This window comes from Schistocerca serialis, chromosome 8 (assembly GCF_023864345.2).
Source record: "Schistocerca serialis cubense isolate TAMUIC-IGC-003099 chromosome 8, iqSchSeri2.2, whole genome shotgun sequence".
Lineage (NCBI taxonomy): Eukaryota > Metazoa > Arthropoda > Insecta > Orthoptera > Acrididae > Schistocerca > Schistocerca serialis.
In genome coordinates this window covers 473074578-473087508 of record NC_064645.1, presented here as the reverse complement: position 1 = coordinate 473087508, position 12931 = coordinate 473074578, and the positions used below count along the sequence as shown (strand labels likewise).

General features: G+C 38.8%; 1 protein-coding gene across 1 annotated transcript in view; it reads right to left on the bottom strand.

The window, feature by feature from the left end:
* LOC126416545 (N-acetyltransferase eco) overlaps window positions 1-12386 on the bottom strand; it is a 63547-nt gene extending 51161 nt beyond the window's left edge. Inside the window, exon 1 of the mRNA XM_050084289.1 lies at window positions 12306-12386. The gene's annotated coding sequence lies outside the window, so the exon portion shown is untranslated. The remainder of the gene's footprint in view (window positions 1-12305) is intronic.
* Window positions 12387-12931: the final 545 nt, after the last annotated feature.

Sequence of the window (12931 nt, the reverse complement as noted above, 5' to 3'; positions counted from 1 at the left end):
TAAATCGTGATCTGGAGTGTTACATGCCTAGTAAGTAGATAAAGAATGGAAAAGGCTCACCATGGTTTAATAACAAAATTCGGCGGATGCTGAGGAAGCAAAGGCTGTTGCACTCTAGTGTAGCGGGGCTTTGAATTTCGCCGCGCTACACTCGTTCCCTCAGATAAAAATATCCCGTTGCAGCGGTATGAGCGCTCGACGGCAGAGAAAATACCAAAATTGTAACCTTTTTTGTTTTCTATCCGTTTTCAATTGTCTCTTGATAGCCGTAGCTTAAGGCAGGCGTGATCAGATGCTGACGTAAAAACTTAATGGCTAATCTCGATCTGATTGTAATGTGTAGACATTGTGGAAGTTATTAAGAAATTCGGTGGATGGAAGTAGCAAAGTGAATTAAATTGCATACAGTATCAAGATGATTTTAATTGGTATAAATTGGTGATCCCTGGACTATTGCAAGATTTCGGAGCAGATTTTTTCACGCTGAAATGAAGGAGATTTTTGAAGACCTGGACGCCGTACGAAAGAAGACAAGTTTACCTGGTAAAGGATGAACTCTTATCTAAGTCATTTCCCCCTGTCAGTTGCATTTTGTTATTCTCTGTTCTTTTTCAACATTTTTTGTAGTGGAAATTGGTTTAACTTTTGCTCAAAAACGCCGCAAGGACCACCCCAACAATAGCTTTTCTGTAATACGAAGTCCGATTTGCTTTTCATTCTTTCCCTTTTTCACGGTCTCTCTTCTCCCATTTTTTTTTATTAACCACTACAACTGGCGACCGTGAATCTGTGAAAAGATCTTTGCACGAAGCATAGAACAGCTACCACTGTCACACCTTGGCAAAAGATCTGGCAGAAAACCCAAGAAAATTCTGATGATACGTAAAATCGCTAAGCAGGTCTAAGGCTTACATTCAATCCCATGTTGACCAGCCTGGTGTGGCAGTTGAAGATAGCAAAACAAAAGCCAAAGTTTTAAATTTCACCTTCAAGAAATCATTTACAAACAATGTCATTTGACCCTCAGACTCTCGTACGCATACCTGGCATCGAGAAACAACTGAAAGTTTTGAAAACATATGACCAGGTCTGGATGGAATCCCAGTTTGATTTCGCAAAGAATACTCTACAGCATTAGCCCCTTAACTAGCTGGTATTTATCGTGAATCTTTCGCCAGCACAAAGTCCAAAGCAATAGGAATAAAGCTCAGGTGACTCCAGTATATGAAGGAGGTAAAAGAATGGACCTGCAAAATTACAGACCAATATACGTAACTTCCGTTTACTGTAGACTCCTTCAATATATTCTCTGTTCGAATACAATAAACTTTCTTTAGGCTAAAAAACTTATCTCCATGAATCACTGTGGTTTTAGAAAGCATCGCTCATGTGAAACTCAGCTTGCCCTTTTCTCACATGATATACTGATAACTATGCATCGAGAAAAAACAGGCAGATACCATATTTCTAAATTTTCAGAAAGCATTTGACATGATACCCCGTTGCAGACTGTTAATGAAGGTAAGAGCACATGGAATAAGTTCACAGATATGTAAGTAGCTCGAAGACTTCTTAAATACGAGAACCCAGTATGTTGTCCTCGACAGGAAGTGTTCACCAATGACGCCATCAGGTGAGCACAGGGAAGTGTGACAGGATACTGCTGTTCTGTATATGCATAAATAATTTGGTAGGCAGGGTGGGCAGCAAACTGCGGTTGTTTGCTGATGATGCTGTGACATACTATAAAGGTGTCAAAGTTGACTGACTGTAGGAAGATACAAGATGACTAGCAAAAAATTTCCAGTTGGTGTGATGAATGGCAGCTAGTCCTAAATGTGGAAAGGTGTAAGTTATTGCGGATGAGTAAGAAGAACAAACCTGTAACATTCGGATAAAATATTACTAGTGTTCTGCTTGACAGTCAAGTCGTTTAAATATCTGGGCATAATGTTGCAGAGCGATATGAGGTGGAACGAGCATGTGAAAACTGCAGTAGGGAAGGCGCAAATGGCCGACTTTGGTTTATTGGGAGAATTTTAGAAAAGAGTGGTTCACCTGTAAAGGAGACAGCATAGAGGACACTGGTGTACTGTTCGAGTGTTTTGGATCCATACTAGGTTGGATTGAAGAAAGACATCAAAGCAATTCGGAGGCGAGCTGCTTGATTTGTTACTGGTGGGTTCAGACAACACAAGTGTTATGGAGATTCTTTGGGAACTCAAATGGGAATCACTGGAGAGAAGGCGACATTCTTTTCGAGAAACATTATTGAGAAAATTTACAGAACTTGACACTGTTTAATTATTCTACTGCCACCAACATAATCGCACGTAAGAACAACGAAGATAAGATACAAGAAATTAGGGCTCATGTGAGGCGTACAGGCACTCGTTTTTCTCTCGTTTTATTTGCAACTGGATTAGGAGTACAATGACAAGTAGTGGTTCAGGGTACCTTCTGCCATGCACCATACAGTGGCTTGAAGATTATTTACCTACATGTAGATGTCACTGGCCAAAGTGATGATTTGCAGCTCACATTCCTCTTAACAAGGGGAATCAATACCACCACACTCATTTTAGCAGCAACTTTCAGGGCCTTTAAATTGAAAAACCACAATTATGGCTCAAAAAATGAAGTGAGTGGGATATATGACCTGGAAGGATTACAAGAAATAAGCAAAGATGGTAATAATCTCATGGGAGGTGGGTAAATGCCATTGACATAATCCATATAATTTCAGGCAGGGGGGGTTACCTTCATAGCCTCGGATGTTATTGAATTTAGCATACGTTAAAATTCAGAAGTAAGAAACACGTATTTTTTTGTTTTCTCCAAAAAAATTCCTGCCCCAAGACACCGGCCTCCAAAGACGACACTGCGAACACCATTTTGAAGATGGAAAACTCTAAAAAATTTTTGAAATGCTGCATCTCTCTAACAATTCTAGATTTTTGATACAGTTATTCTTATTTGAAAGATCATCCAGCGAGTTCTGTGTTTCCGTGAGCAATCTGCCAGCTGACACAGTTGCAGTGTGTTTTGTGAAAAGGACTGTTTGAAATGTCTTCTGACTGGGGCCACAGGAGAGTGAAGTGTGCTGACTGACTGCATATCCATAGAAGAGTGATATACAAGACAGACAAAACAACAGACTTTGTTCAGGTTGGGAAGAAAAGTTTTCATTTGAAGACTCTGTTTCAAAGTAAAGATGTTTCCAGTGACTACTTTTTGTGTTCTAAATGTTTTGGCAGAATAACAACAATGAGAGTATCTGAACAAGGTGAAGCCTCCCACAGTGCAGATGATGCAAATTTTGCATCAACAGAGGAAGAATTAAATATTCTGAATCAGTCAGCTACAGAGGTAGATGTTAGCCATGCTAAGAAACCGTGGTCAGTGAAGTCGAGTCATAAGCTCTATGCATCAAGAAAGTGCAGAGAAATTACTAAAGCTATGGATGAATACACTACAGTAAAACTGAACACACGCTTCAAAGTAGAAATTCCATCTTCAGAAGAAAATGAACCAAAGCACTCCTGCACCTCTTGCCACATATTTTTCACAAATATCAATTCAGCTGCTGAATATTGAGCATCATACAGTGAAAAGGTGCAAGTTTTAACTATTATTCCACAGACATTTTTAAAGAAAACAATTTTGAACCACGTTTCATCAGTATCAAAGTACATGGTAGACCAATCAAGAAATGTGTGGTCTGTGAAAGGAGTCTTTGGAAGACCAGATCTCTATTATGGTCATCCTGTAGAAGCAGCTCAAGTTCAAATAGTGCAGTCATTTTATCTGTAAGATAAATGGAACTGTTCTTACCAGAGTGCCAACGAAAAAGACACTATAACTGTGACAGTTGAAGGTCAAAAAGTTGTGAAAGTGAAGAGGTACATGACTCGCAGTATTAAAAAAACTTTTGCAATTTATAAGACAACTGTACAACTTGACATATTGGAAGACCAAATTTTATGCAGCACGACCTAAGTGGGTAGTTCCAAACCCACCTAGAGATGCCTGTTTATGTGTGTACAGCACGAATTTTGAACTTTGTGTGGTAACTTTGAAGAACTTATTGGAGCATGTAACATATGACACCTTGGTTGGGCGTGTGAAGTCATAAGTAGTCTGTGACATAACACGAAAGACTTGTTTGTTTCAAGAAAGTGGTGACTGCCCTGGAAAGGGAGGACTGTCTTTACAGACACTTGGCCTGGAAGACTTAGCAGATAACTCTGCAGAAATTACATATGCGACATGGGAGGAAAATAAACTTAAGAAAATTGTTGCCTTTGACAGTTTCATTGATGAACTTGGATAATGGTCAGTGAAAGCAGTAACACACCAGCATCTGAAGAAATTGCAACAACAACTCATTACAAAAGTGAAAATATGTGTACAAGCTGAAGAATATATTTAGTGCTTCACTGTGATTTTGCTGAGAACTGGTCTGTAAATCTCCCACAAGAAGTACAAGGGTATCAATGGAGTAATGACCAGGTTTAAATTTTTACAGGAGTGACATATTTTGAAAACACGACCACAAGTGTTGCAGTCGTAAGTGATGGCACAGGACATGACTCGGCACATGCTATGCTAACAATGCGCAAAATTCAACTGCAAACAGGGGCAGAGAAGATCATTGTTTCTGATGGTGCTCCTAGTCATTTTAAAAATTGTTACGAGCTATTTGAATTAAGTAGGTGCGAACTGACTGGGTATACAGTGATACTACTCACAGGAAGAGGTCTTGTGATGGTGTAGGACGACACATTTTTGGACTCAAAGTGATGGGCGAAATCATATTGCCCACACTTTAAAGAGCAAGAAACAAGAAATATTGTTTGCTTGGCCAGCACCTGAGAAACAGCTAGACAATATTCAAATTCACAACCTGAGAAGGGGAGGTCTGTGGCATGTGACTGGTGGACTGCAGAGATTATAGACACCAGTTAAGAGTTACATGAAATTGTAGTGAACTTTATGCTGCCACACAGACCAGCTGCTAGATATAGGTTTCTAGTCAAAGGACAGCAACAACGGCATCAGTGCTCACTTCCTGTTCACAATGTTTCCTATTGGTTCAACAGGAAGGCATCACTCTATATCAAAGAAGATATTGAAGCAGTGGAACACATTTTTAGTTCATTGACTGGCTGATTTCAGTACAAAACAGAATACACAGAAGTTTTACAAATTGAAACCTTTAAGTCTTTGGACCTTTCACATACCAGATGGAGTTTTAACAACCCCATGCAGGAAGAAAAACAGGGAAAATATGGACAGAGAAAAGGAAAGAGGAACATAGCCAAAGAATAAAGTTATTTTGGGAAGATGAAGAAGAAGAAGGAAACAAGAAAAAAATCGTTTGAGACTTTCCCAACATAACCGCTGCTTCACTGGTTCGCGGGTGTCGCGCCTGATAATGTTGTGAGAGACGCACAATATTTCAGCGAGATAGCTGCTCGTCATCTTCAGGTGCTTACTGACGTGTTGCTGCAGTGGCTCACCAATACATGTGCTGGCTCGCCAGAAAATCGCAGGTGCCAAGGGTGGGGCTATAACGTCACCATAGACGAATCATAGAGCACGGTGACGTCCAGTGCCCCTTGCCGGAGAAACGGACCACTTGGCCCAGCACCCACGCAGGCAGAGCGTTGGCGCCCTGTTTAAGTGGGTGGATTCCGATTCCCCAGCTGCGTAGACTCGGATTCGTGCCTTAGTGGCGCCACTGCTGGTTTCCATGCATTGCTGAGTTAACTCCCGTGCCTCTTGTCGTTGCTCAAAAGTATTTCGACTGCTTTAATGATGGAGTCCGAGTACATGGTGGCGGACGGTAGGATCTTCGTCTCTTCGTAGTTCACAACTCCCATGTCAGTGTCCAGCAATAGCAGACTTTTCTGGCTGACCCAATGTTCAGTGCATTTATCTTTAACAGTGCGACACGTCTGGCCAATACATGATTTCCCTCACTGGCAGGAGATTTTATGTATCCCTGGACCCCTTAAACCTAGGTTGTTTTCAAACGGAACCCAACATCGTTTGCACTCGCTCTGGGGGGCGGAAGACACATTTTGTTTGATGTTTTTGAACAGCCTGCCGATCTTAATGGACACACGACCGACATGGGGTAGAAAAACCATTCTCATGGAGTTCTCCGTTTCTTCTGGCTTGAGGTTTAGTGTGAGCATGCTGAAATGCATTACAAAACTGTAAAAGCAGGATTTAAATGTTAAAACATAGAACCAGCACAATATAATATGACATATCGTAGAAGGTTATGGGGACCATTGGTAGCATTATTCTTTCGGCAGCGAGATAGTTACGTTGCTGGTCATTTTGGAGTCTCTTACTCATCTTTCTAAACTAAAATTATGTTGTAAGGCTAGATTTTGATTTTTATGAGCCTGTTATGTGATAATGTGGTAATAAAACAGGTTTTATGTATGGCAAAAATATAAATTGTTTATAAAACCCTTTCAACCTAAAGGTGGAAGCTCTCATTTTCAGGGAATGTAGAACCATATGGTACTAATGGAGGGGGGGGGGGGGGGGGGGGGGGGGGGGGCGACGACGACAGATGCGCATTCTTGGGGGAAAAAAGTCCATAGATCATAAAGTTCAGAGTGCTATAGTAAAAGAACTTTGACAGGTATGTCCAAATGGAGGATTTCTTTGTAATCATGAAACAATTATCTTTCAAATAAAAAACCAACAAAATATCTAGAACTGTTCCCTCAGCATTTCACATCTTCAGAATGGTATGTGTAATGTCATCTTTGAAGGTCTGTATCTCAGAGCAGAATTTTTTTTGGAGGAAACAAAAAAAAAAAAAAATTACATGTACCTTACTTAGTCCTCCATTTTAACATAGGCTAAATTCAATAACATCCACGACTACGAAGGTAAGATTTTTTCCTAGCCTGCCTGAATTGATATGGACTATGCTCATTAGAAAACTTGGAAATGTTGAATTGGAGTCTGTAACAGATGGAAACAAGACCATAAAACCATGTCATTTATGATCAGTCAAAGAATTGTGCAGTTTTAAAAATAAAGAGACATCGTGGTGAATCATGCCACTTTAAAAATAAAGCTCAATAGCACTTCTGAAGATCCCCACCCCCCCCCCCCCCCCCCACACGACACACACCTCCTCCTCCTCCCCCATTCAACTTAAAGACTAATACAAGCAAGGTGTATGTCTACCATGAACGTACGAAGGGTCCAAATGATGTGCGCTCATTTACGGACGATAATGGGAAATATATAGCACAAGAATACATGAGACTGCATCTGTACTCTGATAACTGCTCAACTCAGAACAAGAAATACACACACAATAGGTTTCTCTTGTACCCCAATTCTGGGAGATTCAACAAACTTTACCATTACTTTCCAGTGACAGGGCACTTTCACACTGCAGTAGGATTTCTGCATTACAAAGAGAAGCAGGACAGATGGTTTACTATGCAGAACGTGATTCTTAATACTTCAAACCAAGTAAATTTTTTATTAGAGAGGGTGCTACTACTGAAATACTAGATCTGAAAGTCATTCCCTCACTTGTAGTACAGGAAGAGAAGAATTTCTGGAGAAACTGCAAGAAAAGAGTCTGTGACAGTTTTTGTTAGGCCTTTCTCACATTTTGTTTTTGGTAACATAAAGCGTGGCATGACTCATAGTTTCAGCATTAGGCCATAGAGTGTGACCTGGCAAAGATTGCATCAGCTATTGAGACATACCACTGTTGAGTTTGTGTCTGTTCTGGGACGCCATGACCGACCTCATTTAAACTCTTCTGTCGGGAGAGTAATTGGAGTTGGAACAGCTACTTGGGTCGGGTACGGGGTCACATATATTGGTTTGGTTCCTGTTGATTCTCTCAGTAGGTAGAATTGTACTAGACATGGCCTACAGCTCAACAGGAAAGGGAAAACTGGCTGGGCTAATAGCAGGAATGTAAAAAGAGGGGGGGGTTGGGGGGGGGGGGGGGGGGAGAGAGGCACTGCCATGAGTGGTAATATACCAGTGGTCATGTGTGTTGGGGCAGCACCTTTTTTAGGATAGGTTAGGACAGAACGAAGTCAAGTTCTGAGAGAAGTAAAGGTTGAAAGAAACCTTCAGTTTGAGAAAGAAATCAAACAGCATAATCCTGGCGCATTGGATCAGTGAACACAGCTGTCGGTTAAAAATTTACAGCAATCAGCAGAAATTTTATTTCCACCAGATTTCATCTCGGTAAATGCGAAATGCCAACTATCTTTAGTGCATCAAAATATTCGAGGACTTAGAAGTAAAATTAATGGACTACTTATGTGCCTTGATGAATTAAGAGTCACATCGAACCCAGTTGATATAATCTGCCTCTCTGAACCATCATGTGACCATTGATATAGATACCTTAAACCTTACAGAATTTAAACTAGTCTGTTATTTCTGTAGACAAAATATGGAGAAAGGAGGAGTTGCCACATTTCTTAAAACAGTTTTAAATTTAAGAATACTGACATTAATAATTTTGCTTAGAGCAGCAGTTAGAAACATGTGCAACAGAGATAGAATTTCATAATAGGTCCTTCATAATAGTAGCCATATACAGAGCACCTTCAGGAAATTTCAACCCGTTTATAAGCGGTCTTGAAGATTTATTATCTCATCTAAATTAGGAAACAAAGAACTAGACTAGTGGTTTGCTGGTGATTTTAATACAGATGTCCTGAAAAACACTGTCAGTGAACAGTTAGCATCCAAGACAAATGGAAAATACAAAACATTCATTAATAAAGTTAGCACCTTATTTAAAAATTGTTTTCCCCTGAAGGTAACTCAAATTAAGCAGAAGTAGGCCTATAATAAGAAACCATGGATCACACAAGGGATAACAATATCATGTGAGACAAAAAAGGAAACTATCTGATATGTAGGGACACCTTTGATACTAGCAGTAGAGCTCGTTACAAAAATTACTGCAAATTATTGAAGAAGGTTATCCAGCAATCAAACACCTGCATTATGAGAAGAAAATAAATACATCCAGGAATAAAATAAAAACAATATGGGATATAGTTAAGTCAGAGACAGGTCGGACCAGAAATTAGGAGGAACAAATAGCTCTAAAAATAAATGAAACCCTGGTAACAGACATGTGTTGCAAACCATTTAAACATGTATTTTGTCTCTCTTACTGATAGCATGGGGGGTTGTCAGGTTCAGAAAATAATGCAATGGAATATCTGAGACCAGTGCACTCCGGCGATCTCAGTAAAATGGAATTGACACCTACTTCAACAAAGAAGTAGAATCCATCATAAATTCCTTGAAATCAAAGCATGCTAGTGGTTTGATAACATATCAACAAAGTTAATAAAAGAGTGTTCATGTGAGCTCAGTCATATCTTAAGTTATTTGGGGACTAGTGTAGCAGGGGATACAACCCGTCGGCTTTGGACAATGACGTCACAAGTCGCCAAACGAGAAGCGATTCTTCTTAGTGTTGTAGCTCCCTTCAGTAGCTGATAAGTGTTTTTTGGCTTTTTTTTAAAAAAAAATCTCACGAGATAGAATAAACAGATCCACTTTATTAAGCAAATCAGTAAAAAAACGAAACTGAAACATAACAGCAAAAGCGAAAATGGTAAACTGCTCTCTGGCGACTTGTGACGTCATTGTCCAAAGCCGACGGGTTGTATCCCCTGCTACACTAGACCCGTTATTTGGTGTAATCAATCACTTATCACAGGAACATTCGCAGACTGGCTTAAAGATGCTGAAGTTATACCTCTCCACAAGAAAGGGGTCAAAGAAATGCCGTCAAATTAGCGACCGATCTCACTTTTGCCTGCTTTTTCACAAATCTTTGGAAAGGTTATGTTCAAGCGTCTACTTAAGCACCTTAGTGAAAATAACATACTGTCAAAGTCACAGTTTTGGTCTCTTAAGTGTTCTGATATTGAGAAGGCTATTTACACTCACAGTGAAAATGTCCTTAATTAATTAGACAACAAATTAGAGGCAACTGGCATATTCTGTGACCTGTCAAAGGCCTTTGACTGTCAATCAAAGCATTCTTTTAAGTAAATTAAATATTATGGCATCACTCATAGTGCTGCAAAGTGGTTTCAGTCACATCTTACTAACAGGAACAAAGGGTGTCATTAGGTAACAGTTCAGCAGTAGGCAATCAGACATCATCTGAATGGGAAGAAATTACATGTGGTGCTCCCTAATAAACTAAACTAGGTCCACTACTTTTTCTTGTGTATATTAATGACCTGTCATCTGTTACATTACCAGATTCCAGTTTGTCTTATTTGCAGATGACACAAACATTGTAATAACACTAAATCAAATATAAATTTAGAAAGGGCAGCTAATCAAATTTTACTGACATTAATAGAGTGGTTCACAGCCAATTCACTGTCATCAAACTTTGAAAAGATCCACTATATGCAGTTCAGAACTTCCAAGAGATTTCCTTCTAATGTGTGTATAAAATATGACGACTTGGAAACAGGAGAATAGTTCAGTTCGGAGCGACATACTAACAAACCGCTAAAGTGCCTAAACAGGTCTGTGTTTGCAACGTGAATGATGTCAGACATGGGAGATATAAATATAAAAAAAACTGGCATATTTTGCTTATTTTCACTCCATTATGTCATATGATATCATATTTTGGGGTAACTCCACAAACCTAGAAAAATTTTTTAGAATACAGAAGCGTATAATAAGAGTAATGTGTAGTGTAGGCCTAAATCCAAGATCATCATGTCAAAACCTATGCAAAGAATTGGGCATACTAACCACAGCTACTCAGTATATTTATTCCTTAACGAATTTGTTGCAAATAATACATCTCTTTTTCCAGTTGACTGCTTAGTACACAGTATCAATACTAGGAATAAGAACAATGTACATAAAGATTTAAAATCATTTACTCTTGCCCAGAAAGGAGTCCAGTATTCAGCAATGCCTATTTTCAATAAGTTACCAGCAACCATTAAGAGTTTAGTTTCAGACAAGACACAATTTAAACATAAATTTAAAGAATTTTTGGTGGCCAACTCCTCCAATTCCATCCCTGAATTTATCAAGTGCAGTAGACCATTTTAATGAAAATTTATCGTACTTTAATTTTTAACAATACTTGGTTGTAACAGTCAAGTAACTACCTACTGTTTGAATCATGGATGTATGGAAAGCAGATGTAAGTATTAATCCTGTAAATATTAGAAGTTTTATTTTAATTCATGTACATAATTTTACTGTTTACTGACTGAGGGTCATCAAAATTAATGAAACTAAGGTTTTTCTAATTACATTTTTGTAATGTGATTATCGGACATGTTCCACACCTAGGATTCCCTCCTTTGTGGGTCTATGGAGTGAATAATTAATCACTGGACTGATTAGTCAGACATTTCTTCTCGGCCTCCAACATGGTCCACCATGTGTGTAATTAAAAATAAAATAAATAACTTATCCATCTGGAATAATCAACCCAACACAATGAAAAACTGCAACGTTATGTGCCTGCCAACACCTATCAATCTCAACAGTAATTTTGAAGCTACCTGTAATTAACGGCAGCCAAGGCGAATGCATCGCCGACAATTATTACTTTTATACAATAATGCACTGGTATCGTGAAACGAAGAACTGCAATTGTTATAACGTATGTAGTCAAGATAACGTTACAGTAATGTGAGTAAAAAGGAGTACACGAGAGCTTAATTTTTTTAAGGGCACCAGATTTCATCTTTTAATGATTAATTACATTACCGAAATATAACATAAGAAAGTCAATCTCTTAGCCAACAATAACGTAATACCAATAAAGATGCCCACATAGTATTCTAATGGTTTTTCTCAATTTCCCATAAATGTGTGGCAGTTGACTTACACCCTTTAAAAATATAAGATTCATTTAGATTTGGATTCCAGTTTCAGCTAATTCAATCTCCCTATAACTCTGACGCCCAATTGAACACCATTTATAGTTACGGGAAATACCATTTTATGGGTAGAAATCTGCGCACAGACGTGTCTGTAGATCTTATTTGAAGAGAAAAAGACATTTTATATAAATTCGACCCTCAGCCTATCTGACTTCCATCGCTTCCTTCAGAAAACGTTGCGGAACGTTAGCACTCGAAACTCACAAATTGCTTGTCACAAAACTGTTTCATTCCTTCGCTAAATTTAATTTTCTCTCCCATGGTAATAGTGATAACACCATCTATGGTATGTTTTACAATTACATCATACTATTCCTTCATGGAAGTACGTACCGACGCAGACGAAAATCCCATACAAAATGTCAACAATTTGAAATTTCGAATGTATCTTCACACACACTTCATACACTGTCCGGGTCTAGTGCAGCAGGGGATACAACCCGTCGGCTTTGAACAATGACGTCATTCCTTAGTCATAGATCGTAAAGACTTCACTTCGAGGCATAGATCAGATGTGGCACTTCGAAGTTCAAACACAGACCACTCACAGTATTTCACAAACATTCGTTAAACTTTTCCCGCGCTTTCAGTATAGATCAAAGATATTTTTTAAGCAACGATTTACGTTGGGTGTAGTTCACCGACGAGCTACAAAAATAAAAATACAGTAAAACTTGATCAAAATGGAACGTGTATCATCCGGAAGTCTGGCTAAACTGTAGAAATATTTCAGTTAAGGTGCATTCAATACAATTCTGCATTCTAATTTTTTGTACAAGCGGAACGTCTCCAACGACGAAACTGAACGTAAATTTTTAGACTTATTTACTAATTAATTTTATAATGCGGCTTATGATTACACAGTACTACTGTACTAAAGTACACATTAGTTATTAACGTCCGTGCTACTTTTAACACGATGATTGAATAGCTCTGAATGTACTGCTCTCCTGAATAAT